A 12260-nucleotide genomic window follows, 5' to 3' on the forward strand; every position below is an offset into this window, starting at 1 on the left:
GAAAAATTCTTGAGTTCGACAAGATACATTTGAAGGCCAGAGGTTACATCGGCTAAAACGTTGTGAAAATATCACTCAAGATGAGAACAGTAGTCCAAAGAATCCGAAATAATACGAATTGAAAGTTTGTAAGTTTTTCAAAAATAATTCAAGTTTTTATACGAATGAGTCACCATTTCTCGATGCCCAAAGTCTGCTCAAGAATAAACTAAGATTTTTAAATGGACGATGGACAATACAATGAGAGGATTGGAAACGATGGTTTGAAAGAGCAAGATTTGTTTATCACAACTTGAAGATGATTATGTTGTAGGTAAGCGAGAAGCAGTTCTGTTGCGTTGTATTATACAGAGAAAGTTCTTACAAAAAAGATTTGCTCATGGGAGTTCCATTTGATTTCTGATACACAGAGAAGGAATGGAAGGTTCTTTGAAGTGGCGGTAGCCACACAGGTACTTGCTGTGAAGATTTTACAGGAGGGTGGGGGGTCAAAGATTTTAGCTCCATCGAACACCTACCATTAAAATAATGATAAAGTAGATAAAAACTAACAATGTTGACACTCATGCAGATTAAGAAGCATGCCATCGTCAGAATTTTCTGTCTAGTTTGTATAAAAAGCCGGAAGGTTCTGAACCAAAATTGTGCACTTTTTTTTTATTTTGCGCAAACGCTGGCCAATTTTTTGCTTTTCTATCAGTGCATCATCAAAAGAAGTGCATATTGCATCACATGACCTCCAAATTTGTGAATAATTAGATTAGTCATAATGACTTGTTAACAAAATTGGTTGTTAATCACTTCATTTGAATCATATGAACTATATTCTACTTACAGTATTTTTATTTTAAACCAATTATACTTTTAATTCGTTGACACAATATAGAAATATACGCACATCTGTATACATATACACATAAACCCTGTGTATCACTTTATTGCAGATCAATATTTTTTAATTTTGAAATTGCTATGAAACGCACAGCAATGAAACTTAATACACTGGAAGAGCATAACAAGGTGTCTTATTTCCTTGATTTTGGGGGAATTTGAACAATATTTGGAGAATTATGCTAATTTTTCTATTTTCGGGTAATTTTAAGTGTGTATCACTTTATTGCAGGTCTCCCAAAATGCCTAGAAAGGGTCAATTGACAGCTAGTGAAAAAGAACGTGTTGTTACAGGCCTTGCTGAAGGTTTATCCCCCGTAGATCTAGCCAAAGAGCTTGGAAGAGATCAAAGACCATCGTCTTCATTCGTTGAAAATCCAAGGAAGGACAAAAACACAAGAAAGTCAGTTTCTGCTCGTGATGTTAGAAAAATTCGCCAATCAACTTATCAAGCAGCCGGGCAGCAACAGTGCTGCTATATTTGACAAGGCTGGAATACCTTCCTTGTCCAGAAAGACACGCTGCAATGTCTTAAGCAAGATTGCAAGAAGCATTAAGCCCATGGCAAGACTTGTTTTAAACCAAACTCATAAGAAAAAACGTTTGGCTTGGGCTCAGATATACATGAAAACCAGCTTTGAAAATGTTCTTTTCACCGATGAGGCCAGAGCAACCTTTGATGGATCAGATGGGTGGGCCAAAGGTTAGAGTCCCCTTGGATTCCCTGCCCCTCATCGATTCTGTCATCAACAGGGAGGTGGAGGTGTCATGTTTTAGACTGGAATGATCTGTGATAAACTAATTGGATGATTTCGAGTGCCAGAAGGTGTCAAACTGGCAATTCAGTCTTATATTTTATTTTTAAATGAGCATTTGTAACCATGGCTTGATGACCTTCCATTCGTGCATCACTGCAAATTGATTTTTATGCCCGACAATGCACTATCCCACTCAGCCAATCCTACGATATCCTACCTTTAGTCATTAGTAGAGACAATTTGATGGCATGGCCACCTTGTTCTCCATATATAAATTCAGTTGAGCAACTAATAAAGATGAAAGTTTATGAAGGAGATGTTTAGTTTTCTTTGAAGGATCAACTTTGGAGGAAGCTTTTGGAATAGCATCACATCATCTCAAATCTGCTGATTGACATCAGCAGTTGAGAAGAGGCTATTCAAAGTGATTTTGAAGCATGGGAGTTATGTTGATAAATAAATATTTCCTTAAATAATATAATGTGTAATTTGTTCTTGCTTTTTGGTTAATATTATTACTGGATATGTTCTTTATTTCATATAAATAGAAATATGAAGTTAAGGGTTTGTATTACTGTACACATAGATTCGAAAAAGTTGTGAAAAAACAAATATATAACAAATAAATGTTACCAAAGGCAAGATAAGTTACTTTTCTACCAAACTGGATGTATTTTTCGTGTTTTTATTCAATGTAACATATTTATTCAGCTCGAAAACCATACAGTGTTTACCGATGTATTGGAACATTCAAGATGGCGTCTTATTCTCTCTTTAACACGGTAAGTGTGGGAAAATATGTTATAAATAAAAAACCGGATAAAATACTGTTAAAAACTCGCTCAATATATGTTACCGTGACATAGGTTGACATATATTCGGCGGGTTTTTAATAGTATTTTGTATAGTTTTTTTATTTATAACACCTTTTTCCATACTTACGATGTTAAAGAGGGTGTGAGACGCCATCTTGAATTTTCGAATACATCGGTAAACACTGTATGTTTTTCGAGCTGAATAAATATGTTACATTGAATAAAAACACAAAAAATATATCCAGTTTGGCAGAAAAGTAACTTATCTTGCCTTTGATAACATTTATTTGTTATATATTTGTTTTTGACAACTTTTTCGAATCTATGTGTACAGTAATACAAACCCGAAGTTAGAATATTGTTTTATTACCGAAAATATACATTTTTAGACATTTGCAATAAAGTGTTACACACTTAAAATTACTAGAAAATATAAAAATTAGCATAACTTTCAAAATATTTGTTTAAATTTCACAAAAGTCAGTTATGCTCTTCCACATCTTCCACATCTATGCCTTTCGTAGCAATTTCAAAATTAAAAAAATATTGACCTGTAATAAAGCGATACACAAGGTTTATGTAATATGTATATATATGTAAATATTTTTTGCGGGGTACAAAATTTTATTATGGCTATGTAAAGACCAAATTTAAACCTGTTTGAAGACATTCTTTATTTTAAATTGTGAAATTAAAAAATAAAAATGAATGCGTCAGCTGATCGGTTTCGAAGCTCGCTCAACAGAGATAAAATGTTTATGTTTCTAACGATGTCGTGTAGTTTCCGTTGGAAATTGTTAGGTTGATTGTAGAATTCTAAGTTTTTAATTACGTTTAAAAGGTCATTTTCAAAGTTTATCAAAAGGTCTACTGTTTTCGCATTTTTTAGGGTTTTAAAACCATAGGATTCTTTTTTGTTTACGTTTTCATTTTTAAGGAAGAAATTTGCTCGCCATCGCATTCGGCGTATTAGTTTTTTTTTTTTTTTTTTTTTTTACAAAGGCATCACCACATTATCAAGGCCCAGAGGCCACTCAAGGATAAGGGTTAAAGAGTGTACAGTAGAAGTTGGTCAATATAGTAATCATTAGTAATGAAAATTTGGTAAATTTAATAACTTATATGGAACGGCTCATCAAGAACTTATTTACCTTAGACTTGAACACAACCATATTGTAGTCAGCCGGAAAGCAGGAAAACGGAAGACAATTCCACAGGCGTGCAGTTCTAAGAAAGAAGCTTTGTTCATGGAATCTATGTTTAGGTTTAGGCACAGATAAAGAGTGGGGGAAATTATTGATAGTGTTTACAGCTAGACGAGTGTTTCTTGTGAAAGTTTTGCGAGGGGGGACCATAGATTGAAGCTCAGTTGAACACTTTCCATGAAAATAACGATACATCAGAGACAAACTCGCAACATCTCTTCTGTGAGATAGAGGTTGTAAGGAGGAGAAAAGGACATCTCCTACGAGTTCATCTCTTTTGGAATTAATTTAATAATAATACTATGCTTGCTAGGTGTGAGGATGTTTTTTAGTGATGTTTCGAAATGAACCCTTTCCATATCTATTTTTGGTGTGGTGAAATAAATTCTTTTGAGAGTGCTCAACTGTTTCAGGAGCTAATTATAACTACTTTGTTTACTCACATAAAATTAATATACGAAAGTATAAATTTATACATAAAATTTAAGTATTTACTTCAACAGTGCTCAATACGTAAGTAGAGTAGTTAGTAAGTTATAAAATATATATGGCGATTAAGCTACACTGATTATTCCGCGTTTCATCCACTCTAGGATTCTTCAGGCTTATGCAAGAATTTTGTGGTTGTCTTGCGTTTTTATATACGCACCTTATATTTCAAAACTCGATATTATGACCACAAAAGTACATTCAATAATAAAAAAAAACCCGTGAAAACAATGCTAGCAAACAAATACTGGGAACTCAAGGAAAGCAGACGTTCGCCAGTAGTCGAATAGAAAATAGTAAGACAAGCAAACATATGTAGAGACCTAGACGATCCATGTAGATTATGCCTTCATGAAAAATTTGCTATTCTATACTTTGAAGAACCCCAACATCTATTAAACTGTAGGAGAGAAATAGCGAACAACTATGCTAACAGGATAAAATTTACTCTAGGATAGAGATACAAAATAATTTTAAAACTAACAAAAACAATAGAAAATAAACAAATAAAAATAAATAAATAAATAAACATGCATATGCAGAAACTATCATACATATATATGTATATATATATATATATATATATATATATATATATATATATATATATAAACTAACATATGAAAAAAAAGAAAAACTTAACCTAGATTTAAAACAAGTCAAGACACTAAATATCTACACTAAATAGCATACACAAAGGAACGAGTCAACTGGAGATCAAATAGGCCTTTGTCCTGTAAGTGCCTGATCATTGACTGATTAGGAAGGGCGCAGTGGATATTAGAAAGCTGATTGACTAACTAAAAACTCAATAGAAGGTGCATATATAAAAACGCGAGACAACCACAAAATTCTCGCATAAGCCTGAAGAATCCTAGAGTGGATGAAACGCGGAATAATCAGTGTAGCTTAATCGCCATATATATTTTATAACTTACTAACTAGCTCTACCTACGTATACAGCACTTTTGAAATAAATACTTCAAGTTTACGCATAAATTTATACTTTTGTATATTAATTTTATGTGAGTAAACGAAGTAGCTATATACATATATATATATTTCTGTAGTAATATTTTTTATAATATATATTTAAGAAGCTCAATGTAATTACAAAGCAATATAGAGAATAAATGACAAAAAACAATATTCCAAAATCCACGATGTTGACCATCTTATAATTTATTCCTTTAATTTAGTTGACTTTTATATTTCACTGTGAAGAAATCTAAAAGTCAACTGAATTAAAGGAATAAATTATAAGATGGTCAACTTCATGAATTTTGGAATATAGCCTTTTTTCATTTATTCTCTCCCTCTCTCTCTCTCTCTCTCTATATATATATATATATATATATATATATATATATAAATTTAAATTAACTTACACAAATGCAATTACGTTTCAGCTTACTGTTATGTCAGCACCGGGAGATGATAATGGAAACAATTTGTACAATGGATGCAAAAGTAATTGAACCGAAAATCCAAAATAAGAAATTCTCAGCAAACGAACGAACACCACCAACAACAATGACAACACGATGGTAACTTTCAAAACATACCTGATCTGATAAAATCGATCAGATGGTTCACTAGCTCTCCTTAGCAAGGTTAATGATAGAGAAAGGGGATCGATAAAAGTCAAGCGTATTAAATTAGCTGCATCGTCATTATTTTCTATACAATTTGCAATTCACTCATTTTACTTATTTTTATATATATTTTTTTAAAAATAATTATTCACAAATAAAAATGAATACGAATCGAATTTAAAAGCCACACTATTATTAAATCATTGCCAATATGCACACATACACACGCAATATATATCCCTCCTCTCTCTCTGTGTCTCTCTCTCTGAAATTATTGTGGCAAGAGTTGCACAATCTCTGACAGCACCTCTCCTGAGTGGGCACTGTTTTAATTCCAATTTCAATTATATATAAGTTCAGGACGACTGGAAACAATGCCGAAATAAGCAATATATCTATATATAAAGTAGTTGTGTGTGTGTGTGTGTGTGTAACTCTCCTACAGCTACTGGACCGATGATGAGCAAACCTGGTATGATGATAGTCCCCCACCTAATTCACACCATTTTTCAAAGTCAAGATCATAGCCTATGTATATATACTCTTTTATAGATGGACCGATCATGAGCGAACCTGACATGACCATTTTTTAAGATCAAGGTCAAAGGCAAAGGTTAAAGGTAAAGGACATATTTGGTGCAACTCTTACAACATCTACTTACTGCAAGGGTGTTCACGAAGCGGGTACCCGAGCATACAGCAAAGTCCTGTTTCGCTGTTTCACAGCTCATCAGTGCAGCTAAACAAGCAACTACCTCAAACCAGGATCGTAACCTGATCGCCTAAACGACAGTCGGAGCGTCTAACCATTGCACTATGTGGCTGCTGGTATGCAGGCAGTGAACTAACAATGTTTTGACATTATCCAAATACCTAAGCTCAATTTGTTTACATAAAGAGCATCGCTTCATACTCTAATGGTAATTTATATATCACTTCCCAAATGCTCATCCTAAGATAGGGAGCATTATATATATATATATATATATATATATATATATATATATATATATATATATATATATATATAAACATGTATACATATTTGTGTTTCCCAAGATTATATTGCTAATTCTTCCAACCTCGTGTAAAGTAAGCAACAGACAATAATTTTTCCAAGTATCTTTCATGGCTTTTATACTTATGCGTAATTCTGTTTATTGCAAATGTCAGTGTAAAGCAATCCAATAGATTTTAATATTTGATTTTGATCAATATTTTAATCAGTTACAGTAAAAACGGGAAGGTGTTTCTACTATCACTATTAGATCTACTAGCAGTGTTACCATGGAAACAAATTTAGTAGAAGACATTTTTGAGCTTCACTGATAATAAACTATAGTTTAAGCGTTTTCATTGTCCACTTGGTCCCTTAGAAAATTATTTTCATTGTCCACTTGGTCCCTTAGAAAATTATTTTCATTGTCCACTTGATCCCTTAGAAAATTATTTTCATTGTCCACTTGGTCCCTTAGAAAATTATTTTCATTGTCCACTTGATCCCTTAGAAAATTATTTTCATTGTCCACTTGATCCCTTAGAAAATTATTTTCATTGTCCACTTGATCCCTTAGAAAATTATTTTCATTGTCCACTTGATCCCTTAGAAAATTATTTTCATTGTCCACTTGGTCCCTTAGAAAATTATTTTCATTGTCCACTTGATCCCTTAGAAAATTATTTTCATTGTCCACTTGGTCCCTTAGAAAATTATTTTCATTGTCCACTTGATCCCTTAGAAAATTATTTTTCTATATATATATATATATATATATATATATATATATATATATATATATATATATATAAATGAGAGAGAGAGAGAGAGAGAGAGAGAGAGAGAGAGAGATTTGCAATCCTTTCTTCAATCCAACTATACATCGTACAAAAAACTTTAGTCTATGTTGAAATGTCTAGCCATCTTTGTCTTATAACCGTTCAGCAAGAATCAAATGAAAACTAATATCTAAAACTTAGTATGATGAGGCTGCTGAGGTTGTCCAGAAGTTTTGTTACCATGGAGATATCATTTGAGTACAAAGTGGAGCTGGTGTTAGTGTAATTGCAAGGTGAGGAGTTCAGAGAACTTCCATTACTTGTCAGCAGACATACAAAGAGTCGATTTAAGATGTGTACATAGTACTTTTCTTTGTTTTTCTAATTCAATTTTCACCCCAAACAAGGCACAGTGCCACTCTGAAGTAAGGGGCTACTATCGGGGACATAAGTTGCACGGATATTATGAAGGGAGATAAGCAGCAAGATGTCTGTTCACATTACACTTGAACTTCTGCATGTCAGTACAGTTGGGAAAACAGAATCCCGAAAGGGAGTTCCTAAGCCTAGATGTTCTAGGGAAGAAACTATTGGAGTAGAAGGCTTTCTTATACCGAGGGATTTCTACTGTGTAGGGGTGGGATTTAGCTGATTGCTGGGTTTGTCTGGGGTATTTACATTGAGGGGGTACAAGCGTTTGTAGTTCATCAGAGCATTCACCATTAAAATACTTGTAGAACAGACAAAGGGATGCAACATTTTGTCTATCAGGTTGGCGACTCTCTTTTGAATCCTGTCCAAGAGTGAGAGACAAATGTGAAACATAGCAAATGAACGTTGAGAGTGTGTGTTGGAGAAAAATGATGAGAATAATGCAATATGCAAATACGATGTATTACATTTGAATGAAATCTGTATAATAAAGAGAAATGTGTGCAGAACAGAATTCACATTAAAAGAAGAGATGGAATTGATGAATATAGCACTTGTTCCCTTTTGACGTACATATTCCTGACTAATCTGACATTCAGCAAAATCCCACGCTTTCACTGTTGAAGTCCGTAGATACCAGAAAATCATCCTCTCTAATAGTTTCTTCCATCGGACTGCTAGAGATTTGGAATTCCATTCCTGTTTCCTGATTTCCTAACTATAATAGTCTGCAAAAGTTTGAATGTAATGTGAATCAACATCTCACCGTTCAACTCGTCATAATTTCCTGCTAGACATGATCCTAAGTAGAAGCCCCTTACATCCAAGTGGCAGTATATTTTGTTTAGGATAAAAAAGAGTAAAAGAAAAAAAGAAAGAGGGATAAATAAATACTAGGCCAGATAGCTAAGTTTGGAAGTCAATTTCTAAAAGCCATCATGGCTGCCTGTAATAGATGTTAAATTAAATATGATAACGAAATAAGGATGAGATGGATGTGTAATGGAAGTATTAAACACAGGCTTAGTTCTGATGACCTTAGAGACAAGTAAAACTATTCAATATAGGGAGATGTGTGTAAAAGAGTAGACTTTGATGGTACAGCCATGTTGCAAGAATAGATGAGAATTCTTGTGTTGATGTAGAACAGCTGAAGTAATAGAGTCACTTAGCAGAGAAAGGTTAAGGCTTGTCCAGTGGTTAATTTCAAACTCCATTTTGGACTCCACAAATCACTGCCTCCTAAATTTTTCGCTGCAGACAGAACCCACACTTGACGATTTGATCATGATCCCTTTCCACATCTGGGATATCATAAAAAACTTTCAAACCTCAGACTGTGGGCTTGATCTCATTCCTGCTATAGTAATCAAGAAATGTCTGCTGAGTTGGCCCTTGTCCTCTCCAAACTCTACACCTTGCTTCCCTAATAACTGGGAAAATGGCAGTGTTCAAGAATTCTGATGAAAGAACTGAACTACAAAATCATCGCTTTTTTTTTTTTTTTTTTTTTAAATCTTTGGATCATTAATAAATTTAAAGATAGTCTACCACCTTGTTAATACTAAATGTCTTTCTGACCAAAACTATAGATTTAGAGTAACCCATTCTACTACGAATATTCTAATGGTCATCCCTGAACGCATATACCATACACTGGACAAAAGTGAGTCTACAGTTGTAGTTCTTAATATATCCAATGTGACAAGATCTAGCATGTAGGTAACCTCATGACAAATACTTGATATACTCAGATGCTTCTTACCCAAAACAAAAGATCCCACTTGTTTTCGAATGTGATTGTGCATCGATCCTTGGATTTTTATTATTTCTGATATAAATGACCTCTCTGAAAAATGTTGTGTTTGAGATTAGTATATAGCAAACTGACTGAATACTTAGAAAATGATCTCCAGTCTATAGCTGAATGTGGACGAAAATGGATGACAAAATATAAATGCTACCAAGTCTGCTGAAGGTGAGCACTCTCTACCATGCAAGAAAACTTCTCTCACCTAACAGTATCCTATAATATATGGAGGATAAAGCGAGAGAAGATCCTTGATACATGCACAACTATATGATGAAGATTTCAAGGCTGTGAACATCATATTGGAAAAGATCTTTTAAGTTCACTTACATTGTGGTGAATTACTTTGCCGAGTTTCCATCTAGTGCCTTTGCAATGCATTCAGGACCTATTTATTTGTATCCAATTTTTGACATTTCTTTCTTTCAAAGCTTGCGTAAATTCTTGTACACACGAATGCTAAGATCTGCTCTCAACGTTTCTTGGAAGCAGCACTCTACAAAGAATCTACTTTATGGACACCTATCTCAAATCTCTGCCTAGATGGACGATCGAAGAACCAGATTTGCTGGTTACTGGATGAAATCATCAGAGGTGTTCTTTTGTGGTTGCTAAGTTACAATTCAGTGGGGGAACTGCTCAGAACTTGCATGAAGCAACAAGCAGAGGATACAAAATGCACCTATCTGGTGATATGGGGTAGGGAGCGAGAGCCAAGAAGATCCCTGATACTAGCATACACGTATATGATGAAGATTTCAAAGCTATAAACATCATATTAAAGAAAAGCACAATATGGAAAAAGCTCCTAATGCTCTTCGACTATTACACAATTACAAATGAGCTTTCTCCAAAACACAATGCTATATTTACGGATGGATTTAAGAACAATGATACAAGATGTTCAGTCATATATGAGAAGCAAATTACTCAACATCTTAAGGAAGCATCTATTATTAGCACAAAATCCCATGATTTAGCGCTGAATATCATCACGTAAATTAAGAGGAAAATTAAATGTTCCCAAACTCCTTATTAGTCTTAAGAACATAAGAAAATTTGATAATTATTAAATTGATTAAAAGATTAACATCATTGTCAGATAGCAACGCGATCATGCTTGTTAGATTTCAAAACATGTGGAAATCCAAGAAAATGATGAAGCTGATACAACAGCCAAAACTACGTAACAACAAATGTAAGATTCCAGACATGTACATTAAGATAAACCTTCAAAGGCAATTTCATGAGAAATGAGTTTCACTGGAGTAATAACATTTCCAATAAATTTACAATACGATTTGTGAGAATCTAAAACAGAGTGTAAGGCATCACAAAGGGAGACAGATGTCACACAAAAACCACTCATTCATTCCTGCTTGAACAAAATCAGCCATAGCAGTGTACAATTTGTCATATCCCACATAACGTGAGATACATTTTGATAGAATGCGTTGTTTTTTTTTAATCCGATGCGACAAAGGTACTACAATGCTAGTACCAAGACAATAGGCTAATACCTAAAAACTTAATATCTAGAAGCCCAATAAACGAAACCAAATCCACTATTTTATCGACTGTTTACAAAATGCACATCTGTGAAAAAATTAATATATAACAAAACAGAATCCATTGAATATCATATTCCAAAAATCATGTAAATTGTAGTTTTTTTTTTCAATAAAGAAAATCATATTTTAAGAGTATCCAAGAAAAAACTGTCTTGTCCGTCATTTTGAATATTTTAAAATATTAAGAACCTCGGTCCTTGTCCAGAAATCCTCTTATATTAAAAAAAAAAAAAAAACAAATATAAAGAAACATTTGTACAGAAACGAAAATATGATTTGTGGGAACATGATTTTTTTTCAATCATATTCGACCTTATTTCTATATACCAATTCTTAATTTATGAAGCTTAATGTAAATACAGAGCATATAACAAACAAATGACAAAAGCTGTCAAGAATTGTGAATGTCAACTTAATTAAAGGAATAAATTGTAAGATGGTCAACATCATGAAATTTAGAATAAAGACTTTTCTCATTTGTTTGTTATTCAGTAGAACACCAGGATAGGATATTAAAAATTAGTAACAAAATACAGTACAGTATATAATACACATGTATATAATCAAATAACATTATAAATGACACTGCGAGGCGGGGCAAACAGTGTACCCAGGGGCCTCTTATATTAAAAAAACAAAAATAAAGAAAAATTTGCATGATGTACAGAAAATATATTCTAAAAATCATGGGATCAAGTGCGTTTATTTTTTTATAGAGGAAATCATTTTTTTAAGTAATTAATACAAATTTGAAATCATTTTTTTAAGTAATTAATACAAATTTGTAGGCATTTTTTAAGTAATTAATACAAATTTGAAATCATTTTTTTAAGTAATTAATACAAATTTGAAATCATTTTTTAAGTAATTAATACAAATTTGAAATCATTTTTTTAAGTAATTAATACAAATTTGAAA

The sequence above is a fragment of the Euprymna scolopes genome, chromosome 36 (genome assembly GCF_053919585.1).
Source record: "Euprymna scolopes isolate OS-2025 chromosome 36, ASM5391958v1, whole genome shotgun sequence".
Taxonomy (NCBI): domain Eukaryota; kingdom Metazoa; phylum Mollusca; class Cephalopoda; order Sepiida; family Sepiolidae; genus Euprymna; species Euprymna scolopes.